Source organism: Pteropus medius, unplaced genomic scaffold (assembly GCF_902729225.1).
Source record: "Pteropus medius unplaced genomic scaffold, Ma_sr-lr_union100, whole genome shotgun sequence".
Taxonomy (NCBI): Eukaryota; Metazoa; Chordata; class Mammalia; order Chiroptera; family Pteropodidae; genus Pteropus; species Pteropus medius.
Window position 1 is genome coordinate 5,053,484 of NW_024350325.1, and position 22,065 is coordinate 5,075,548.

Sequence of the window (22,065 nt, forward strand, 5' to 3'; positions counted from 1 at the left end):
CGACATGGATGGACCTCGAGACAATCATGTTAAGCAAAATAAGCTAGACAGAAAAAGTTGAAAACCACATGACATCACTTATATGTGGGATATAAGCCTAAAAGCAACAAACAAACAGAACAAACAAACAGAGACTCATGGACATGGACAACAGACTAGTGGTTACCAGAGGGTACGGGAGGAGGAGAAGGGGAAGGTAGATGGGGTAAAAGGGGTTAAATATGTGGTGACAGAAAGAAATCTAACTATGAGAGGGGAATGCACAATGCAATATATATATGCCTTATTGTTAAATTGTAAACCTGAAACACTGGATTTTGTTAACCAATGTCTCCTCCCCCCAAAAAATAAATTAAAAAAAATAAATTAAAATAAATAAAAAATAAAATAAAATGAAGCTACCAGATGGATAGAAAGATTTCTCACCATTTTCCAGGCCAATAAAAAATATTTCTTGCTAATCTCTTTTTGTTATTCTTACAGAGAAATCCTTTGAGACTCAGGGCTTGTTGGCTCTAGGCCAATTCTGCTTTCCTGTGTTGGTACTTGATGCTCACCTCCTTAGCACCTATATCTGCATTTCAAATCCTACTTAGCTACAGCTGTGATATTTTATGCTTGAAATTCTGTCTTTGATTTTTTTTTTTTTAATCTTTGGAATTTAGTGATTTTATTTGCTTCTTTTCTTTAAAGCTGGCAATATATTTTAAATTTTTTATGTTTCTTTTTTTTTCAGGCCCACACTTACAGTTGTTAAATGCAACTTTTAACAACTTGATGCATTTTACTTCAAACTCATCATCTTCTGGAAAATTAACCAAATTATTCATTTTTTCTAAATTACCTATTTGTATTGAAGAAAGTACTTTAATCTTTTATCTTATTCTTACCAAATTATACAGAATATAACTAGTCACATAGTTTTATGGGTCTACACTCATCATACCTCTTACATCCTTCCATTCCTTTCATTCTATTTCTTTCTCTTTTATCCTCATTTTCTTTCCTCTTAGAGTTGTGATGACCTCAATAATTGTATTCTAGAATGATTTTTGTGTTAAATATCTAAACATGCAAATGCTAGATGAAGTCTGTGATCTATAGTCTAGATAGAGTGACCAAATATAGTATTTATGACAATAAATAATAGTTAAATAAAATTATAAATTAAAATAGTTATTAATTAGTTAACTAATCTATTTTATTTTATTCTTGAACATAAAGAACAATTTTATTCAGAAACTATTTTTCAGAATAAAATGCCATTCAAAATTAAGCTTAGCAAATATCCATATGAAAATGCCTTATCTTTATTGTCTAAATATTAAACAATTATAAAAGCAGAATAACTATTGGAGCATTTTTTTATTTTTTATAAAATTTCCTGAAATCATCTGCTAATTTTAACTTATGATTAATAAAATTTAAAGTGTTAACACTTTAAATTGATTCTTAGTACAATAATAATTTAAAAGATTTTGAAGTAACTGGTAAATTTAAATTGGTGTATATGTGGTTTATATTGGTGTGTAGTCTTCATTTCAGTTTTTTAGTTAAAAGTGTAAATATGTCATTTCAAATTTTTCTTCAGAGTACCCTTCCTCAATAGGCAAATAACTCTCATCTAATAACATATCATTTATTTGCATTTTTTGAAACTGTCTCAATTTAAATTCTATGAAGTCATGACCTTTTCCATTTTATTTTCATTCTTATACCAAATATGAATTTATTTAATTCAAAATATATTATTCATTAAAATATATTAACCAGAATTCAAGATATTCTAAATGGTTTTAGAATTTCAATATTAAAATTTATGCACTACTTGAACTTTCATCCCAATACTCCTTTGACTTTGTAGGCATACATTTCAATATATTTTTGTTTCTGAGCTTGATTTTTAATATTTGTAATAGCCTAGAAGCTTTGAAATAGTAACTTTTGGCAGTTTGTTTATATAATAATGATTAAAACTACAACTGCTTTCGAAAAAAATTAAATTTAGAGAAATAATTTATTTTTAAAAAGTTGATGACATTGGAAGATATCTAGTTTGACCTACAAATTAATACAATGACTGAAATATTTCTAAAAATTGTCTTATGATTAGAGGCAAAGAAATAAAGTGTAGACTGGCATTTTTTGTGTGTGTTCAGTATTGGATTTGCACGAATATAAAAATTTTGTACAACTACAACTTCTGTTTCACATACTGGGCTTTTAGACCTTTTTTATATGCCAGTATTAATTTTGTATGCACTGAACCAGTTCTAAGGATTGCTAAGAATATGCTTTTTAAACATCATGCAGTCAAAAATTTTTTTATCTTTAATATTGAACTTTTTAACCAAATTTACAATAACATTTGCCATATATCAGCTGCATAACAATAAAAGTGTTGCTTTGATTCCATATAGTGGTTAACTCTCTTGAGAAATGGAACTGTAGTACTAAATTTTTATTAAACATGTATTTTTAGTTTCCTTATTAAATTCTTTTTGAGTATAGTGCTCCCAAAAGGCTTATTGTAAAAACAAACAAACAAAAGCTATAATATGCTCCATAGTATAAGTGTCAAAACCACTGTATCAAGAACCCATAGATTATTCTATGATCTCCAGTTTAGGAAACCGAACTTTGATTTTCCTGATAAATTTAAGTTTTCTAATTTCTCTCTATCAATGGCCTGGAAGTTTTTTGCATGATGATAGCTATGGCATGGACTATGACACAAACAGCTGATATACCATGTGACCATTTAGGGCATCAGCGTCATATACTCTCCCACTACTGCCCCCAAATGAATGATTTTAATTAGTTTATCCTAGCAACATATATCCTAGAGAATCTTATTTTATCTATGTGTACCCTGCATGTTCTTCGAAACATACCTCTTAATTAACTTGCAACTAGAAATTGCCACACAGTGGCCCCTTAATACACTGGAGTGGATTTCTACCTGTGGTGGGCTGAAGGTGGTTCCTACCGGTTCATGAGCCCAATTGTGAAATTCTCTCCCAATTCTGTGTGCAGCGAATATATATGCAGATAGATTGAAATTTCTTACAGTGTGAGTATTTACATGGAAATTGGCGAATAATACAACCATGATTCTCCCATTCCCACAGACAGTTATTAATCAGTTATCATCACACCATTTACTGTAATCCTATGTATATAGTTTTTTTCATCATGAAACCTATATGATGTCTGCTGTTGCTATCTTCATGACAAGCCTCATGAGTCTTTATTATGCTTTAACTAGCACAGATCTTCTGATATAAGATATTCTAAAATATGAATAATTAGTTTAAGTAATTTTACTCAATTTGGACTTACAAATAGGAATTCCAAATTAAAATAATACAAATTATTGGATATCTCTGAAAGTTAATTTTTTTAAAGATATTTCACCATAACATACAAGTATCTTCCCACCAAATTTAAAACCTTCCTAATTAAATATCTCAATACAAATGCAGAACATGTCACTTAATGCCTCTGAATTCTTTAAGTTCTCTGCTCTGCCTGCCAAACACTGCTCAAACTTCTTATTCTGGTTTCAAAGTTCCTCAGTGGTCAATCCTAAATTCAAATGTATTGCCTTGTTTTTACAACTTTCCTAAATTATTTCTAAAACTAGAGGATCCATTTTTTCTTGAATATGCTTTTCTCTTCCTAGCCAAGTACTTGCTCTTGCCAGTCTCTTTTGCCTGAAATGCTTTTAACCATAATTTTACCTCTTAACAGTTAGTTTCAGTGCAAATGTATTAGCATGAAGTAATGTTTCCCTCCAGAAACTCCCTTAACAGATGATCCTCATTTTGTTTTAGGTATTTAACATCTACCATTGAAAGTATTATCAGTGTACATGTCCTTTATCTGAAAAGACCATATAATTTAATATCTACAGTGGGAGTCTTTTGTGAGTGAAAGGGAGGGCTCTTGCTAATTAGCTTAGAACATTGTGTGTAATCTGGAAATATACAGGGCAATTTGGGCCTATTTTTAGGCTTATCTATCATTAGGCATCTTTCCCATAACTATAAAATTCTTTAAGTAGTGATAAAATCAAAGAATAGAAATTCAATACATATTTAGTGAATGATGATTTAGCAAAAAGCCTCATATTACATCAATTTTCTTTAAAATTGAAGCTTTTTTATTTTGACACTGTAATTAATGCTTCACATTAGTTTTATAACTAATTTTAAAATAGATCATACATAACAGAGATTTTAGTTTGATTTATAGCCTACTGATATCCAATGCAAGGTTTATATTTGGAGCATTGTTGGGCCAGACCCAACAGATATCATTTTCTCATAAGGTTAGGGGAAATTCTGGGAATTAAACATAGTTCTATCTCTATCGAGCTGTATTTGAGTATGTGAAATGGTGGGGTGGCTTCACATAAGTTTCCTCTTGGGGACAGAGCAGCTTTCTAGGGGAGAAGTGATCCAAAGAGAAGAAAAAGTCAAACATGAGTTATAGCCAGTATCAAAAATTTAGTCACTAGAGAACAGTAATTCATCTTGGCACAGGATTCTACATGTTCGATTTGAATTTGGTCTCTGATGAAGACCACCAGACACCCTTGTGTGTCCCAATGAATAAGAGGGCTATAAGTAAACATTACAAAACTGATTCATTATACTCACTTAAGCGTTTAATACTTTGCCCACTGGTGAGTCCTGACTTGTCACATTTATAAATCTGATGTTCTGAGCACTTATCTTTCACACAGCAAAAAAGTTTATGTGGAGTTTATTCTTGGAACCTCCTCCACAAATATTCTTGAATGTCCCTAATAATGACAGTTTGTGTCACATCTCTTATTGTTTTAAGGTCCTCACGTGAGCTGATATGTGCATTAGGAGTCCAAGGAAATCATCTCGCATTTAACATGTGCATGCTCTATGCCAAGCAATGGTCTATGGGCTGTGATATTATAACATTTCTCTTTAATTGATGACAGTCAGACAAGTCTATATATTTCTGAGCCCTGTGTCTTGGATCTAATTAAGTTCTTTTCTACGAGTCTTTGTCCTTATGCAAAATAATTAATATTGATACAGACAGAAACCTCTTGGATGTAAAGAAGTTTTGTAAATATTCCTAAATTTGGATACTCTTCTGCTCTCACTATATAGAAGACCTCAAGAGGTATTGATAACTAAATCCATTGTCAGTTTAACAAATGCATAACTCCGATTTAGCAAGAAGAATCTGTTACACAAACAAGGTATCCGTGTGGTCCCTCTTATCAGTGTGTTATAGGAAAGGCTGGAGGGAGTCCTGTCACTTTTATTCAGTACTCTTTTGTGACACATTTCTCCAGGAGTTAGCACAGTAAAGCTCAAGAAATGGTAGAGCTACACAGTGGACACATGTGACCAAGAAGGAATAATTCTCTACAGGGGTGAGAAGACTAATGAGGTGTCAGCAAAAACCGGTATGCTTAGCAGAAAGACAGAAGCATCTTTCAAGAAATAACTGACTAGTGAAATCGTAATTTTGTGTGGGTGAACTCTGGAGCTCTAATATGTTTAGGCAGCACTCTCGGAGGACAGGGAATCATATATGAAGAATGGAACAAGATATGGTGTAATGTGGATTATTATTCATAATGTGACCCCCATCAAAGATTCCCAAATGAATATATATATATGTATTTTTTAAAGAAGCTTTGTAATGGCCTTGGCCAAAAACGTTATAGTTCACACTTGACCATTAATAATTAACATAGCTATTCATATGTCTAAATTCTGTCAATCTTTAGGCCACTTCAAATTTTTATCAAATATTATAAGGTATAGATTTTTTTTACTTCTTTTGCCCATCACCAGATCAGAGGAAAAAAAATAATGTGGGTCAGAAACTGATGAATTGTGAGAAGAAAGAAGTTTATGTGCAGTGAACAATATGTCAAGTATCATTGGGAGTGCACACTACAGTGTTTAACACGGTTACCTCTGGGGACTGGAATTTAGAGCATGAAGGGTAGTTTCACATTTTACATTATACTATTCTTTACTATTTGAATTTCGATAGCCCTATTTCTTTAATTAGAGTAAAATGCAAACAATCAATAAAGAATTGATAAATTTTTTAATTGAATTGGAAAAATTTATGAGCTACTTGAAAAATATATTTGGATAACAATTCATCATATTATATTCCAAAAATAAATTCTAGATGGATTAGAAGTTAAAGCTAAAATTTTAACATCTAAATGTCATAGGAAAATATAGACGATTATCTAATATTGGTTGAAAAACCCTTTGCACAGAACATCAAATCAATGGAAGAAAGTAAAAGTCAATTTGACATTGTCAGTGACATAATTGCAAACCACAGACAGAAAATATTCATAATAAATTGGCACATAAAATGTTAACATAATGTATAAAGCTTGCATATATCAGTAAAAAAAAATTCTCATACCTCAATTAAAGTACATGACAAACTTAAAGAAGAGAAAATGTAAATGGTTGATAAAATTAGAAATATTCAACATTATTAAAAGTGAAGATTAAAACAACATCCTAATTATAATATTTTAATATCTGGTGGGGAAAAACACCTCTCACCTATGGTTTTTCTCTTACATTGTTTGCCTAGCTATTAATACATGCCAATTTGTTCATATAAACTTAGCAACAAATTAATTAGGTCCAAATATAGCATGTTAATATTTTATTGGGATTTTATAAATTTTATAAATTATCATAAAACCATTTGTCATCTCTGTGATATTCAGTTATCCTGTCTGAGAGCAGGGGATGTCTTTTTATTTGCTCAAGATATGCTGAGACTTACAGGAATACTTTAATGTTTTTCTCATATAGATTTTGCACAATTAAATTTTATTTATTTAATTTTATTTTGCACATTTAAATTTTATTTTTAAGTATTTGATATGTGTGTTGCTATTGCAAATGGGTTCTTTCTAACATTATTCCTCTAGTTATTGTTTGTGTAACCTACGAAAGCCAATGATTTCTGTAAGTTAATTTTGTCTTTTACTACCTTACCTAATTCTTTTATTGTGAACCTAAAATTGTGAGGTTTTTTTTTCATTGATTCTGCAGAGTTTTCTAGGTATATACTCATATCTTTGAGAAATAGATTTATTAATTATTTTCCAGTTCTTAAGATCTGTTTTTTTTTCCTGCTTGCACATGCTTATAGTTTCAGAAGAATTATAAAAGGTAGTGAAAATAATGTGCACATTTGCCTTTTTCCTTGTATTAATGGAAAGTCTTCAGTTATTCTTTCTTAACTAAGATGCTGGATTAAGGATCAAGGTAAATATATCACTTAAGGGAATATTCATCAATTTTTTATTTTTCAGTGATTTTAAAGAAACAAATGGGTTTGTCAAGGGCTTTTAAAGTTATAAAAATAACCATATGTTTCTTAGACCTGTTAGTATGGTATATTATGTCAATAGTTTTTAACTATTTAACCAACATTGTGTTCCTTAATTAAACCCTACCTACTTATACATTATTATTTTCTTCATGTGATACTGAATTTTGCTTGCTAAAATTTTATTTAGAATGTTTACCTTATATTCACTGGTAATATTGCTTTGTAATCTTCTTTTGAGTTTACTTTTTGGTTTTATCTTTATCAAAGTTAGATATTACATTTTTTCTAAAATAATTTAGAAATTGTTTTTAAGTTTTCATTCTCTGGAACAATATGTGAAGCATTGGAGATAGACTATCTGTTTTTGAAGGCCATTTCCTTGTAAAAATAATCTAGATCAGATGTATTTTATCCTTCTCTGTTTCTTCTGTGGAAATTGATCTAAGTGTTCTATCACTAAATGAATTGATTTTTATAAACTGCTTTTCTAGGAAATTATGCATTTCATCTAACTTTCAAATTTGTTTATGTAAACATCTTCAAAATAAGCTCCTCTTTATAAATTTTGTGTTCTTATTTTGTGTCTTTGTAAAAATAATCATACTTTTTTTCCTGAAAGATTTATCCACGCCCATTATATACAATTGCTCTTATCTCATTCTCTCTTGATGCTTTTTTTTTCCTGTTTACCATAATTTTTATTCATTTTTATATTAAAGTCTACAAGGCTAATCTAGCCTAATGGATTCTTTAGTGTTGTGTACTTATATTTTTCTCTCCTTTTTTAAAATTTTATAAATTTATTGGAGTGACATTGGTTAATAAAATTATATAGGTTTCAAGTGTACAATTCTATAATAAATCATCTGTATATTACATTGTTCACCACCCAAAATCAAATCTCCTTCTGTCACTATACAGTTGACTCCCCTTTCCTTTTCTACTTAACCTCCACTTCCCTTTCCCTCTGATAACCAACATAGTTATCTGTGTCTGAGTTTTGCTTATTCGTTTGTTTTGTTTGTTGCTTTCAGTTTTATATTCTACATATGAATGAAATCATGTGGTTCTTGATTTTTTCCATCTGACTTTTTTCATTAGCATGATATTCTCAAGAACTATCTAAGTTGTCACAAGTGGCAGTATATCATCTTTTCTTATGGGTAAGTAATATTCCATTGTATATATGTACCATATTTTCTTTATCCAATCATCTATTTAAGGACACTTTGGTTGTTTGCATGTCTTGGCCACCATGAATAATACTGCGGTGAACATAGGGGTACATATATCTTTGAAACACAAAACCAGCCTCAACAAATTTTAAAAGATTAAAATCATACCAAGCATATTTTCAGACCACAGTGCTTTGAAATTGGAATTCAACTGCAAAAAGAAAACAGGAAAAAAACACCAGAATGTGGAGATTAAACAACATGATATTAAAGAACGACTGGTCCAAGAAGAAATAAAAGGAGTGATCAAAAGATACATAGAGACAGATGGGAATAACAATATGACAGACCAAAACTTGTGGGATACAGCAAGAGCAATAATAAGAGGGAAGCTTATATTGATACAGGCCTATCTCAAGAAATGAGAAAAATTTTAAATAAACAACCTAGCATCACATCTTTAAGAACTAGAAAAGGAACAAATGAAGCCCAAAGTCAGCTGAAGGAAGGAAATAATAAAAATTACAGCAGAATTAAATGAAACAGAGAACAAAAAGATAATAGAAAAATTAATTCAACAAAGAGCTTGTTCTTTGAAAAGATTAATAAAGTTGACAAACCTCTGACCAGACTCACTAAAGAAAAAAGAGATAAGACTCAAATAAACAAAATCAGAAATGAAAAAAAAGTTATGGTGGCCAACACAGAAATACAATAGACTATACAAGAATACTATAAAAGACTGTATGCCACCAAATTCAATAACCTAGAAAAAGTGGACAAAATTTTAGAAATATATGATCTTCCTAGACTGAATGGTGAAGAACTGGAAAATCTAAATAGACTGATCAACAGTAAGAAAATTAAAACAATCATTGAAAACCTCCCCCAAATTAAAAGTCCAGGACCAGTTGGCTTCAATAGTGAATTTTATCAAATATTCAAAGAAGAATTAATACCTATTTTTCTCAAACTCTTCGAAAAATTAAAGAAGAGACAATACTTCCTAACTCATTTTTTTAGTCCAGCATTACCCTGAGACCAAAACCTGGCAAGGATAACACAGAAAAAGAAAACTACAGACCAGTATTTCTGATGAATACAGATGCAAAAATCCTAAACAAAATACAAACAAATTGAATACAATACATTAAAAAGATACTACATCATGATCAAATGGAGTTCATTCCAGGGGTGCTTGGATAACTCAAAATATGCAAATTGATCAGTGTGACACACCACATTAACAAAATAAAAGATAAAAAGCATATGATCTTGATGCCTTTCTTACGTGTTTTACCCCATCATTCCACTAAAATTGATCTTTTTAATTCATTTAGGGGTTATGTAAATCCAACCATTTTTAATCTTCAGTTACTCATTCATTTCTTAAAAAGTGTTTTTACTTTGATTTCCAAAATATCACACATTTTTGCTTTATTTCTCTATCTAATCTTCTATACCTGGTTTTAACTCCTTGGCTGATAACTTTGTGGTTCCCTGGGGCTGAGTATTTAGGCTTCATTGGTTTACTATCTTCTCTGAATATCAGTGGGTTTCATTGTTTGAAGTGCCTAACATATACTGAGTACTCACAAATTAAAATCTCTAGCCCAGACCATCTTCATGAATTCTAAAAATGTATATACAACTTGGTCTCAAAATAACAACTTAGTAGCAACATACAAATTTCACATTTAATGTGTACAAAAATAGAATTCATGATCTTTCATGATGCAGTAAAACTTGCCCATTTCAGTAAATGCCACTGTCTTTCCAGTTCCTTATGCTGAAAATCTGGGAGTCATCCCTCTCTTTCTTGCTTAATCTCATGCAATAGATCAGCAATTACTAAACCCTAGAATGTGATTTCTTATCAAATCTACTGCTACCATCCTTTTACAAGCCATCATTTCTTTCTCCTAGATTACTGCAAAAGCCTCTTGACTGGTTTCTTTGATCCCATTCTTTGCCATGCAAAACTTATTCTCAACACTTTAGTCAATGGTACTTTCTATTATGTCAGATAATGCCATAATGTCACTCCTCTGCTCAAAATCTTATTGTGGTGCTCTACCTCATTAGAATAAAAGTAACTTACTACCAGGTCTCTCATGAACTGCCTTTACAACCCACTTCATTACCTCACTGGCTTCATTTTCTACTCATTTTCCTGCATTCGTTTGGCTCAATCCCCACACATCTCCTTGCTGTTCCTTTGATACTCTAAACAGGTTTCTGTATTCTGGCTTCTGCATTTCCTGTTCTGCCTTAATGTTTTTCCCTCCATTCATCTCTCAAAATTTTAGAAGATTCTCTCCCATGTCTCCTTCGGATATTTGCTTAAAATGCTACCTATTCATGAATCTATTTCTGCCATCCTAATGAAAATTGCACCCAACTACCTGCATTCTTATCCTCTTTTCATGCTTTATGTTACTCCATCATATGAACCAGTGTTATATATAACTTATTTATTTGTTTTATAAGTTTTCTGTTTCATCTTACCAAATGGTAAGCTCTATGAAATCATAGGTTATCTCTCTTTTGTTTACTTCTCTATTGCTAGGACATACATTAACTGGCACAGAATAGACAGTAAATATTTATTCAACAAAAAAATGAATAATATAATTAATTTCTTGATATTTCTTCAAAATAGATATCCATGGATAGAAAGGATATACATTTCACCATGAAATCTTAAACCTAAGGCACAGCTTACTATGACAAACCTCTCTATTATGTTTTTAGTTTTTATGTAATTTTTAATACTCATCTTAGAATTATTTACTTCTAGAGATTCTACAAATACTTTCTTAGAATATAAACAGGTATTTGGGTCTCATTTCCTTTCTTCTTATGTATCCTACAAACCCTTCAAGATCTTTGAATTTCTCCTTCACTAATTTTCCCGATATTATTCCAACCCACTTTGATCTCTATTCCCTTCATAGTCTCATGGCATAGAAATATTATCTTATACATTTAGCTTTTGTTTTCTTCTCTATAGGTAAGCTTAATTTAAATAGGCATTTCTAATTTTTATGTATTACCTTATCATTATGTTGGCTATATAGTTGGCAATGCATAATTTAGAGGTTACTTATTCTCTGACTGGCTGATGACTAACTTAGTGATTGATCGATTGATTGATTGGGGAAAGAACAGATGTGTGACTGTAAGAGGAATCATGTTTTTTTCACACTTGAGGAAGAAAAGGTGAAAGTTTAGTTACTAGATGATAATCTTAGAATACTTCAAAACTTAGAAACATTTTATTTATACATATTATAAATATTACATGTACTATATAAAATATATTAATATCAAATAAATATATATTCTGGATAAATCAGTGTAGAAATTTAGAATGTCTGATTTTAATGAATATATTCATAAAACACAGATTTTAAATAGTTTTTATAACAAATATTTTGTTCTAAAACCAGAAAATGTTATACTTAACTGACTCACTTAACCAAAAACCTTTTTAATGATTCTGATGATATCTTTTTCTAATCTCTTATTCAGGAGATTTAGTCACTAATTGTCCTATGAATATGTTATAGTAAGTTATACTCTTTTCTAGACATCTGTATGCTTTGAAGGCAGAGTTTACTTTTAGTTCCAAATTTGATGAGTTCCTGAGATGTCCTGAAGGTGCCTGTCATCTGGGAGGAATCTTATTATTTCTTTGACTATTTTAAACATTGTCATTTAAAACAAAAGCACAAGAAGAGTAATTTTATTGCTCCCCAAATTTAGAAGTTATATATTTTCTTTTCAATGCTGTTATTCATTTGCTTTTCATTATAACCCTTATGAAATGATATATTTACAATTGTGAGTAGCAAAAATACTTAGATACACACTCTGAAGTTCCTCATTCTATGGGGCTTCTGTATCACATTTGCATTACATGTCTGTTATGACAAATGCAAGCCATATTTGTATTAGCTAATTAAAATTTTCTAATTTTTACCAATAAATGTGTTTCATTAATATAGTTATTTTATATATACTTATTCAGTGGATAATATATGCTAATCTTTGATATAGGTGTTCATTACTTAATAAGCAAAAAAAAAATCAAGAAGTCTCCTTGTATGATTAATATGCCTAATTGAATTTCCAAGATGTTCTTTATTAATTAATTGTATAAGTATTAATAAATTCTCATCTTTCACTATACACAACACTAGAGGATATTTTAAATTAGTGATGAAAAGAAAACTTCAGTAAAATTATTCAGATTTATTTAAATCTGCTTCCTAGCTCTATTATCTTAATTGAATTATGTAAATTGTCAGAAGTTTCTATTTTTTATATTTATAATTTGGTCAATATAATCTTTTTGCTTCAGGAACTTTAAATAGCTAAATGAATTATTGCATTGTGCTTGGCAGAGTATCTGAGTTTTGATAGTCATTTATGAAAAATTTAATAAAATCAAGTAAAGCAATATACTATAGGCTATTTAATTGAGGAAAATCAGATAATTGACCCAACTGACAACTTCCTGTATTTAATAGTCACTGGAAAAAGTGTCTTTGTCTACTATGCTCTAGAATTCTTTTGACTCACAGAGAACTTCGAAGTTTGTATTTTTATGGCAATTTATTCTTTGCCATTTAAAACTCTTCTCCTTTGTGCTAGCTCTTATGTCAAACTTGTCACCTCATTAGAACTAAAGGTCTTTTTAAATCCCCAACAGAAATCTGAAATCAGTTTTTTGACCACAGCAGTGGGAGCTGAACTCCCTCTGAATTATTCTGTAGTTTTTAATTGTGTATGAAGGCAAAAATATGTCAGCAATTTAGATTTAAAACCTGACCTACATCTTAGAAAATGTTTTTTGATCTTGTCTTTACATTTTTTGTCTTTATCAGTCTTTTTCTTTTTTTATTTCGAACATCATAGCATATTTTAACCAATCAAAACTAACTCTCAAGTCATTATATACCATGGCACTGAGTCCCAAAGTGAACTTTTTAAAATAGATAATGTAGAAGTTATAATATACTTAAACATATTTATTTTTATGTATTATTTATATTAAAATGTCACCTGTACTCATACAGATCTAAATTTTAAAAACACAGACATTAATCTGATAAATTTTGAAAATATCACTTTTTATTTTTTTTCTCTTATAGCTAGAGTGAGGTACTGTTTACTATCTGATTTAATTTTAAAATAGCTCTACCAAGTATAGGGTTAAAGAGTTTAGGTAAGTTAAATTGTGTGAGGTTATATGCCCAGTTAACAATAGAACTATAATGCAAATCAAGTATTATGTGACTCCAAAACCTATGTTTTTAATCAGTAGCCCATGGTGCCTTTAAAAAGTATTTAATTTTAATTAAAAGAAAACCAAAATATCCGCTCCTCCCTTGGGGCTTACTGCCTTTTTCTCCTCACCTCCCAAATACCACAGGGCTGCAGCCTTCCTTACCACAGTGTCTCCTTCTAAAATGTACTTTCAATAAATCTTACTTTTTCTAAAAATATAAATAAATAAAAAGAGAGAGAGATATTAAAAAAAAAAAAGAAAGAAAACCAAAATAGCTGATTGGACTCAAATATCCTCCTCAATTTAAGTAACTTGAGAGTATGATGAATGAAATCTATAGTCTATAATTTAAGTATTCTTAAATTATAGGCAGTCACTTTTGCTTTTATTCTTTACTTTTGGTGGGCTCTCACAGGAAAGTAAAGATAAAACTTAGCTGAGAAAAAAATAAAATTTCAAAGGGTACCCAGGAATCCTGTACCCTGCTTGCAAAATTTGCTCTCTCCTTTTTCTCGTTCCTTCTCTCTTTATGTATGTATATGTGTGTAAACATATATGTAAATATATGTACAGACTTTTTCCCTAACCATTTAATACTGAGTTGAAAGATAATATTCCTTTACTTCTGCATAATTTATCATTTCTAAAAATCAAGATAATTATTTATATAAGTACAGTTACCTGAATCAGTAAATCAACATCGATTAAAAAAAAAAAACTGTTATCTAATCTACAAACATTTATTCAGATTTTGCCACTTGTTCTAACATTGTTCTTCACAGACCCCTTCTTCCCAAATCTAAAATAATCAGTTATACTTGGTTACCAATTATGTTCAATATCCTTTAATCTGGAACAATTCCAGAGTCTGTCTTTATATCTCATGCATTGAAATTTTGAAGAGTACAGGTTAGTTATTTTGTAAACTTCCTTCAATTTGAATTTGTCTGCCTTCTCTCATGATTAGAGTCAGGTCGAATACATTGGCAGGAACACCACAAAAGTGAGGTAGAGTTATTCTCAGTGAATCAGTCTTAAAAGGATATGCATGCTGTCTGTTAATCCTTTGACTGGATATGCTAACTTTGACCATTAGATTTTGCCACCGTAGAGTTATTTTATTTTACTCACTGTAATTAATAAGTACCTTGCAGGAAAATGTTTTGAACTACATAAGTATCTTTTACTTCTGAAACATTTACTAGTGAGTTTTTGCACCTATTAATGATTCTTGCCTCATGGCCAAATTGAGTACTGAATTTTGTTATTGCTCTGTATTCTTTAGTTTGCAAGGTACTGTATGAAAGAGTGCTTCCTTCTCCTACATATATTTTTTTAACGTGAGTGTAGACTTATAAATTCTTACTTTATTTAATGGGTTATAACTGTTATATCATTATTTAATTTGAGGTCCAAATTTTTCCAGATTAGGCCCTTGTAGCTGGATTCTTTCTCTTTGACAGGTCCCAATCATCCTGTTTTTGGCACAAGAAGATATTTCATACTCATTGTGTACTTTCCCTTCCCCAGGTGTGGAACAGCTATTTTTACTGGTTCCTTTTAGTTGAAAATGGTATGAAGACAATATCTGAGAGCTGGATGTGCTCACCGGAACTAACTCATGCAGTGGACAAAACTGGGAAATAGATGTTCGTATACTCATGAATACATATTCCGTCTGTGTGTGTGTGTGTGTGTGTGTGTGTGTGTGCGTGTATAAAGGGAGAGAAAGGCACACACACAGATAACAGAGAAAATCAACAGAGCCAGAAGTTGGTTCTTCGAAAATATTGATAACATTGACAACACATTTTCAATATTACTTAAGAAATAGGAGAAAATACAAAACTGCAGTATCAAGTATCAAATGAGGAAATCAATATGGTCAAACACTTTATTCTCTCCTTTCTCCAGACTGTCACCTTGAAAGTTGCCTTGACAATAACAAGTATGAAAAAATAGAATGTGTGTAACTATAAAACATTTACACAAAACCTACACTATATATTTTGAAGGATATGCAGACAATAAATTGTAGTGTCCATGGGCTAGAGAGAAAAAGAATAGAAAATTATAATTAAAGGAGGAAATAATGATTTCTGATGATAGTACACCATGATTTAGGAGTGGGATTAGGGCAAATGAGGAAATAATGACATGAAAACTGGATAAGAATTTTCTAAATAAACAATAATTAAAAGGGAAATATATCTGTCAAGTATGAATAATAGTTGAGAAATGTAGTTTGTAAAGTTAGAATACCAGATAAGTCTAAATATCGTCTAATAGGAAATGTTCATAAAGGAGAACAGGCAATGCCTGTGGTCCCATTTGCAAATGAGGCTTGTGCAGCCTCAGTATCTGGTCCAACAGCTGTGGCAAAACATTTGAGAAATAATTGTTAGCTAAATACAAGTAAGTAAGTGATTGAATGTTTTCTACTTTTTTGTTAGCCGATTGTTAAGTTGAAATTTTGTAAAAGAACCAAATTATCAGATCTTTTTATTTTTAAAAGTAAACCATTGCTTGAGGGAAAAGTAAAAGAAAAAGAGTTATTCTATTTAGGCCACAAATACCCTTCTCTTGTAACTGCACATCTTGTGCTTATTACTTATGGATATAACACAAAATGCCAAAGTGCTGCTTGCAACTGATTCAGAATTAAATAATGTTGTATTGTAGCTTCTTGATATGAAAGATATCTCCTCTAGATTCTAGCTATAGGAGTTTAGTCTCAGCCTGAAAGTCAATATTTTTCCTTATTACCCAGTTCTGAATATTCACAGTATATATGACTGACAGTGAATAAAGAATGAGAGAAAATTTGTGTGGTATGAAAGGTCTCATATATTTCATATTGTCATTATAGAATCAATCTACTTCAAAGGTAAAATATGTCATCTGTCAGTCACATTGCTGTTTTCAAATGTGTTTAGTCCTGTGAACTAAAACTAGAATGATATAACCACTCCAAAAAAGTTTAGCAGTTTTTTTAAAAAACTAAATATAGAATTGTACTTTTGGACATTTATTCCAGACTAATAACAAAATTACGCCCACTGGGAAACCTGCACATGAATGTTTATAGCAGCTTTACTTATAATAGCCATAAAGTGGAAACAACATAGGTGCTCTTTAACATGTTACTGATTAAACAAATGGTTAGGTATCCATACCATGGAAGACTACTCAGCAATTAAAAAAGAAACTAATGATAAATATTACAACGTGAACGAAGCACACAGGCTATGTTATATAACATTTATAAAATGACAAAATTATAGAAATAGAGATTGGTGGTTGCCAAGAGTTTGGTCTTTTGACAGTGGACTTGGCAGGGAGGTGGGTAGTGAACTTAGGGAAGAAACAGTGGGCTTAGGTCGGAGATGGGTGTACTTATAAAAGGACAACAGGAAGTATCCTTGTGTTGCGACAGTTCAGCATTTTGACTGTGATAATGGATATGTGAACCTACGTGTGTTCTAAACCTTCATAGAACATATAAACACACAAAGACACACATGAATGAGCGCATGTAAAAATAAATATTATCAGTGGACTGTATAAATGTTAATATGCTGGTTATGACATTGTACTATAACTTCGAGGTATAAATATTGGAAGAATCTAGGTATGAGGTACACAGAATTACTCTGTATTTTTTCTTAGAATCACATGTGAGTCAACAATCATCTCAAATTAAAAAGTTTAATGGAAGACTAAACAGTAATACAGAGTTGAGACCAGAAATACTGGTATTTTTAGTAAATGTGAATGTACTTTACACTCCTTTTTATTTAACTTTATTTTATTTTTTTTAACTTTTTAATTAAATTTATTGGGGTGACATTGGTTAATAAAATTATATAGGTTTCAAGTGTATATTTCAATAATACATCATTTCATTGTGTGTTCACCACCCAAACTCAAGTCTTCTTCCATTACCATATATTTGACTCCCTTTTACCCTTATTTATCTCATTCCTCCCCCTTTTTCTTCTGGTAACCACTAAACTTGTCTGTGTCTATAAGTTTTTGTCTTGTTTGTTTGTTGCTTTCAGTTTTATATCCCACATATGAGTGAAATCACTCTCCTGTTTTGTATTTAAGCAACAACATGATCTTTTCCCAGTTGTACCTTTGGGAAGATTAAAATTTTTTAAAATTTAGAAATTCTGAAAATAAGATAATCAAAAATTAAACGCAAATTTTATAATCTGTAAATATAGATTCCATTTAGCTAGTTTCCTATACATCAGTGTATGTCTATGTCCTCGTGTTAGAAATACTTTCCTTAAACTATTTTAAGTGATCTCTATTGCTTTCTAGGTAGGTTACTTTCCAAAACAGAATCTTATTAGAGAGCCTTTATTACCACACTTTTGCAAATAGTTTCTATTAGCAATTTGCAACTTTAGTAAACATCATTACAATTTAATTTCCTTTAATTACTACTGATACCAAACTATTTTTTTTTAGATGCGTATTAGCCATTTTTTTTCCTGTGTATTTGTACATATTCTCTTAATAACTTCTCTTTCTGGTGGGGTTTCATAGGATTGTTTAAGTTTTACATTTTTCTTTGTAGGTTTAAAGTAGGTTTGGTGGGAGATACATTTTGGTTTATCAATAATTATTGTTTCTCTCTCTTCCTCTTTCCTTCCTCCTTCCTTCCTCCTTCCTCCTCTTCCTTCTCCTCCTTCTTTCTTGCTTTTCCCATCTCCCTTCCCCTCTCTTCAACAATCATGGTTGACTGTGATTGCTGAGGGTTTAAAATCACCTCCACTACCCTGCCAGTGTCAGAATATTGGAAATGAAAAATCATGAAACATAGGTTTTAAATACTTTATTCTAGAATAGATGTTGTAAACTCTTCATACTTTAAATTTGTTTTCTAAATATGTTTTAACTAAAAATAAAAATGCAATTTAAATTATTGTTCTAAATTTTTTTCCAGAGGAAAACATAGATTCAAAACACTTTCAGGATTTTCAGATTCTTTTGGTAATTACTCATCCATACTACCTCACATTACATAAGGGCATAAAATTATATATATACACATATATATGTATATATATAATGTATATATTTCTTGCTCATAATTTATGTAGCCCATTGACAACAATAAGTAATTATTATTCCTTGAAGTTATGCATGTAAGTAGGTTAATTAGAGCACAAGCTATTCTATATAAAGTATATTAACATCTCAGGAGACAAAGTATTCCTATAATTCTACAAAGCACACAATTTCTTGATTAATGAGAAGATTAAGCCCAAAGTATTCATTACTTAATTAAAATGTGTTTTATCCTAGGAAAAAAAAATAGTTATGTAAGATACCATTTTTGGATTCTATATGTATATGCTTTGTAATCCATTTTGATATTTTTATCTCAGTCTACATTACTTTAAAGAATTAACAAAATGTTGTAGTTCTAAAAATACATTTCGCAATGAAGCAATACTATGTGCTTTTGGTGAGATTTGTATTTTGTCATGCTAAATAGTGAAATATACCAGTTCCCCTCTGGGTAGTGTGATTTTATTTTTGATCTAACCGAAACCATCTAAATGTCTCTTCCTTATCAAAAATCTTTTCAGAAACATTTTTTGAAATTTATTGAGTGTTTTTATTTTTTAACCACACTAAAATAAGATCAAATTGTTAAATAGAATTCCTACTGAAAATTCTAGTTTGGTTATTATTTTATAAACCGTGTAATATTTCTTTTTTTTACATGTAGCCAAGTATATTATAATTCGATTTATTCTTAGTTGTGAAATAAATTTTATTCTCCAATGGCAAATACACTTCATGGAAAAGAAATTATCCTGGTATTTATTTCATTGCTTCTGCCATATTATGAATTTGTACTTCCAGTTATAGCAGGATTTTTCTAAAATATCATCACTCTAAATTATGAAATACATGTAGTTACCTAAGCATGTGCCTTAATTTTTAAAGATCTCAAATCGATTTCCAACTGTACTGCATAGAACAGATGCTGTGTAAGTTTGGGTGAGATATTATAACTTATAAAATAATTTAGCATGGTGTAAAACTTTGGCATGTTTTGATAAAAGATAAAAAAGGAATAGATTCTCAAAGATTTGTTTATAAGCATAGTTTAGGCATCCCTCTTATGACATTTTTCTCTGTTATTATAGAGTTAGGTACCTATACAAAATACAGGTTGTGGTTTATAACAGTATATTACCCTATAATCTACAGGGTAGATTATAACTAACTAATTTGTGATACTGTCTTCAGTAAAAATATTTAGGATCTATGACTTCATTTGCCATCTCACTTTTTAATGGTGTTTTTAAAGTAAATAATTTATTGAGGTCTTGTTAATAATAAAAGTATTATATACAAATATATTCAATTATGTACAACTATAAATATGAATATTATAAGTACAAGTAGGTATCTACATATTTTAAGATAACATTTTTATCTTACATGATATTTTTCTAATCCAATTTTTCAAGATAATACCTGTATTTATATTAGTCTACTACTTTTAAATCCAAAATAACCAGGTTCTTTGGACAAGTACCATATTCCAATATAGCAGCTAAAGTATAGCTGTACATTGCAGTACCATCTGGTGACAATAAGACTTCTTACATAACCATCAGCAGTAGACAGCCAAGCACCCACGCGTGTCTAACAAACTGCTTTAAATTTGGTGCTGTGTTTTATTTGCATACTTAAAGGAGCAAACAAATATAATATTGTATTCACACAACTTGCATATAACAGAGAGCTTTAGAAATATTGTAGATAATAATGTACTGGAAAATATGAGATTTGGATATTGATAACATAGGTTTGATACCCAGTTTTGCTAGTTATTAGTTAAGTGACATGGACAAAACTCATTAAATCTCTTTCTGTATTGATTGGTTACCCCATTTCAGAATGTTCATAATACAAATATAAAAATATTGTTTGTATAAGTTGTGATATTTATTGATTAAAGATCCATTTATTTGGCACACTTATTGAATGTGTAGCCCAAGTCAGGCAGAATACTGTGTGGCTCATGATATGGAGATAAAGACTTACTCAAATAGGAGGTGCCTTTTTGGAACTCATAGTCTGGTGGGGACACAGAAGCCAATGAATAAGTGAATTAATAAGTGAATACATGCATGAACATGGGCCAGTGTCAATTTAGGGGTTTGAAATGTATTCATAACATAGTTTGACAGGGCACTGATCTCATGGTTATTTTTTTTCTGTGACCCAGGAAATACTTGCTGTGATCACCGAGGAAAGTTAAGTCAGTATTTAACTGTTTATTAGTCACTGCTTACAGAAAGAGTGCAGTGGCTGATTGATCAAGTTTTAGATAATAGCGAGAAGTGGAGGTTCCTCTTTGAGCACCGATGTCAAAGGCGGCGATACCTGCAGCAGCTTCGGTGACGGCAGAGGGTCCCATGGCACTGCTGGTGGCTGTAGTTCCCGTAGCCAGAGGAGCTGCCCACAGAGTCCCCCTACACAGCATATGTAGGAAATCTACCTTTTAATACAGTTCAGGGCGACATAGATGCTATCTTTAAGGATCTCAGCATAAGGAGTGCACGGCTAGTCAGAGACAAAGGCACAGACAAATTTAAAGGATTCTGCTATGTGTAGCATTCGATGAGGTGGATTCCCTTAAGGAAGCCTTGACATAGGATTGTGCACTGTTGGGTGATCAGTCACTTCATGTGGACATTGCAGAAGGAAGAAAACAGGATAAAGGTGGTTTGGGATTCAGGAAAGGTGAACCAGATGACAGAGGCTTCAGGGATGATTTCCGGGAGGCAGGGGAGAAAGTGCCCACGTGACTGGCGAATTGGCCCCTGAATGGGGAGTCATTTTAGCGATTGCCCAGCTCTTCAAGGGTCCAATATGGATTTCAGAGAACCAGAAGAAGAGGAAAGAGCACAGAGACCACGGTTCCAGCTTAACCTTGAACAATTGCAACACTCCTCAATCAAGTAGCCAATCCCAGCTCTGCTATCTTCTGGGAAGAAGGGCCCAGAGACCATGAGCAGAATGAGCTTGCAGTGGGAGAGAGGATGGTATGGGGAGAGTTAGAGTGAGACTGCAGCCTGGCCAGCCCTCTGGACCCACAGTCCTGCAGTTACCAGTCCTGCACCTGACCTATGACCTCCTTTCTTATAAAGTTAACACAGAGCTTGTTGGTGTATG

The 22,065-nt window shown here is 31.2% G+C and overlaps 1 protein-coding gene and 1 pseudogene across 1 annotated transcript in view; both read left to right on the forward strand.

Annotated features, from left to right (window-relative positions):
* SGCZ (sarcoglycan zeta) overlaps positions 1–22,065 on the forward strand; it is a 541,352-nt gene that overhangs the window by 378,688 nt on the left and 140,599 nt on the right. The window lies entirely within an intron of this gene.
* On the forward strand, positions 19,310–21,956 carry LOC120583899 (eukaryotic translation initiation factor 4H-like; annotated as a pseudogene).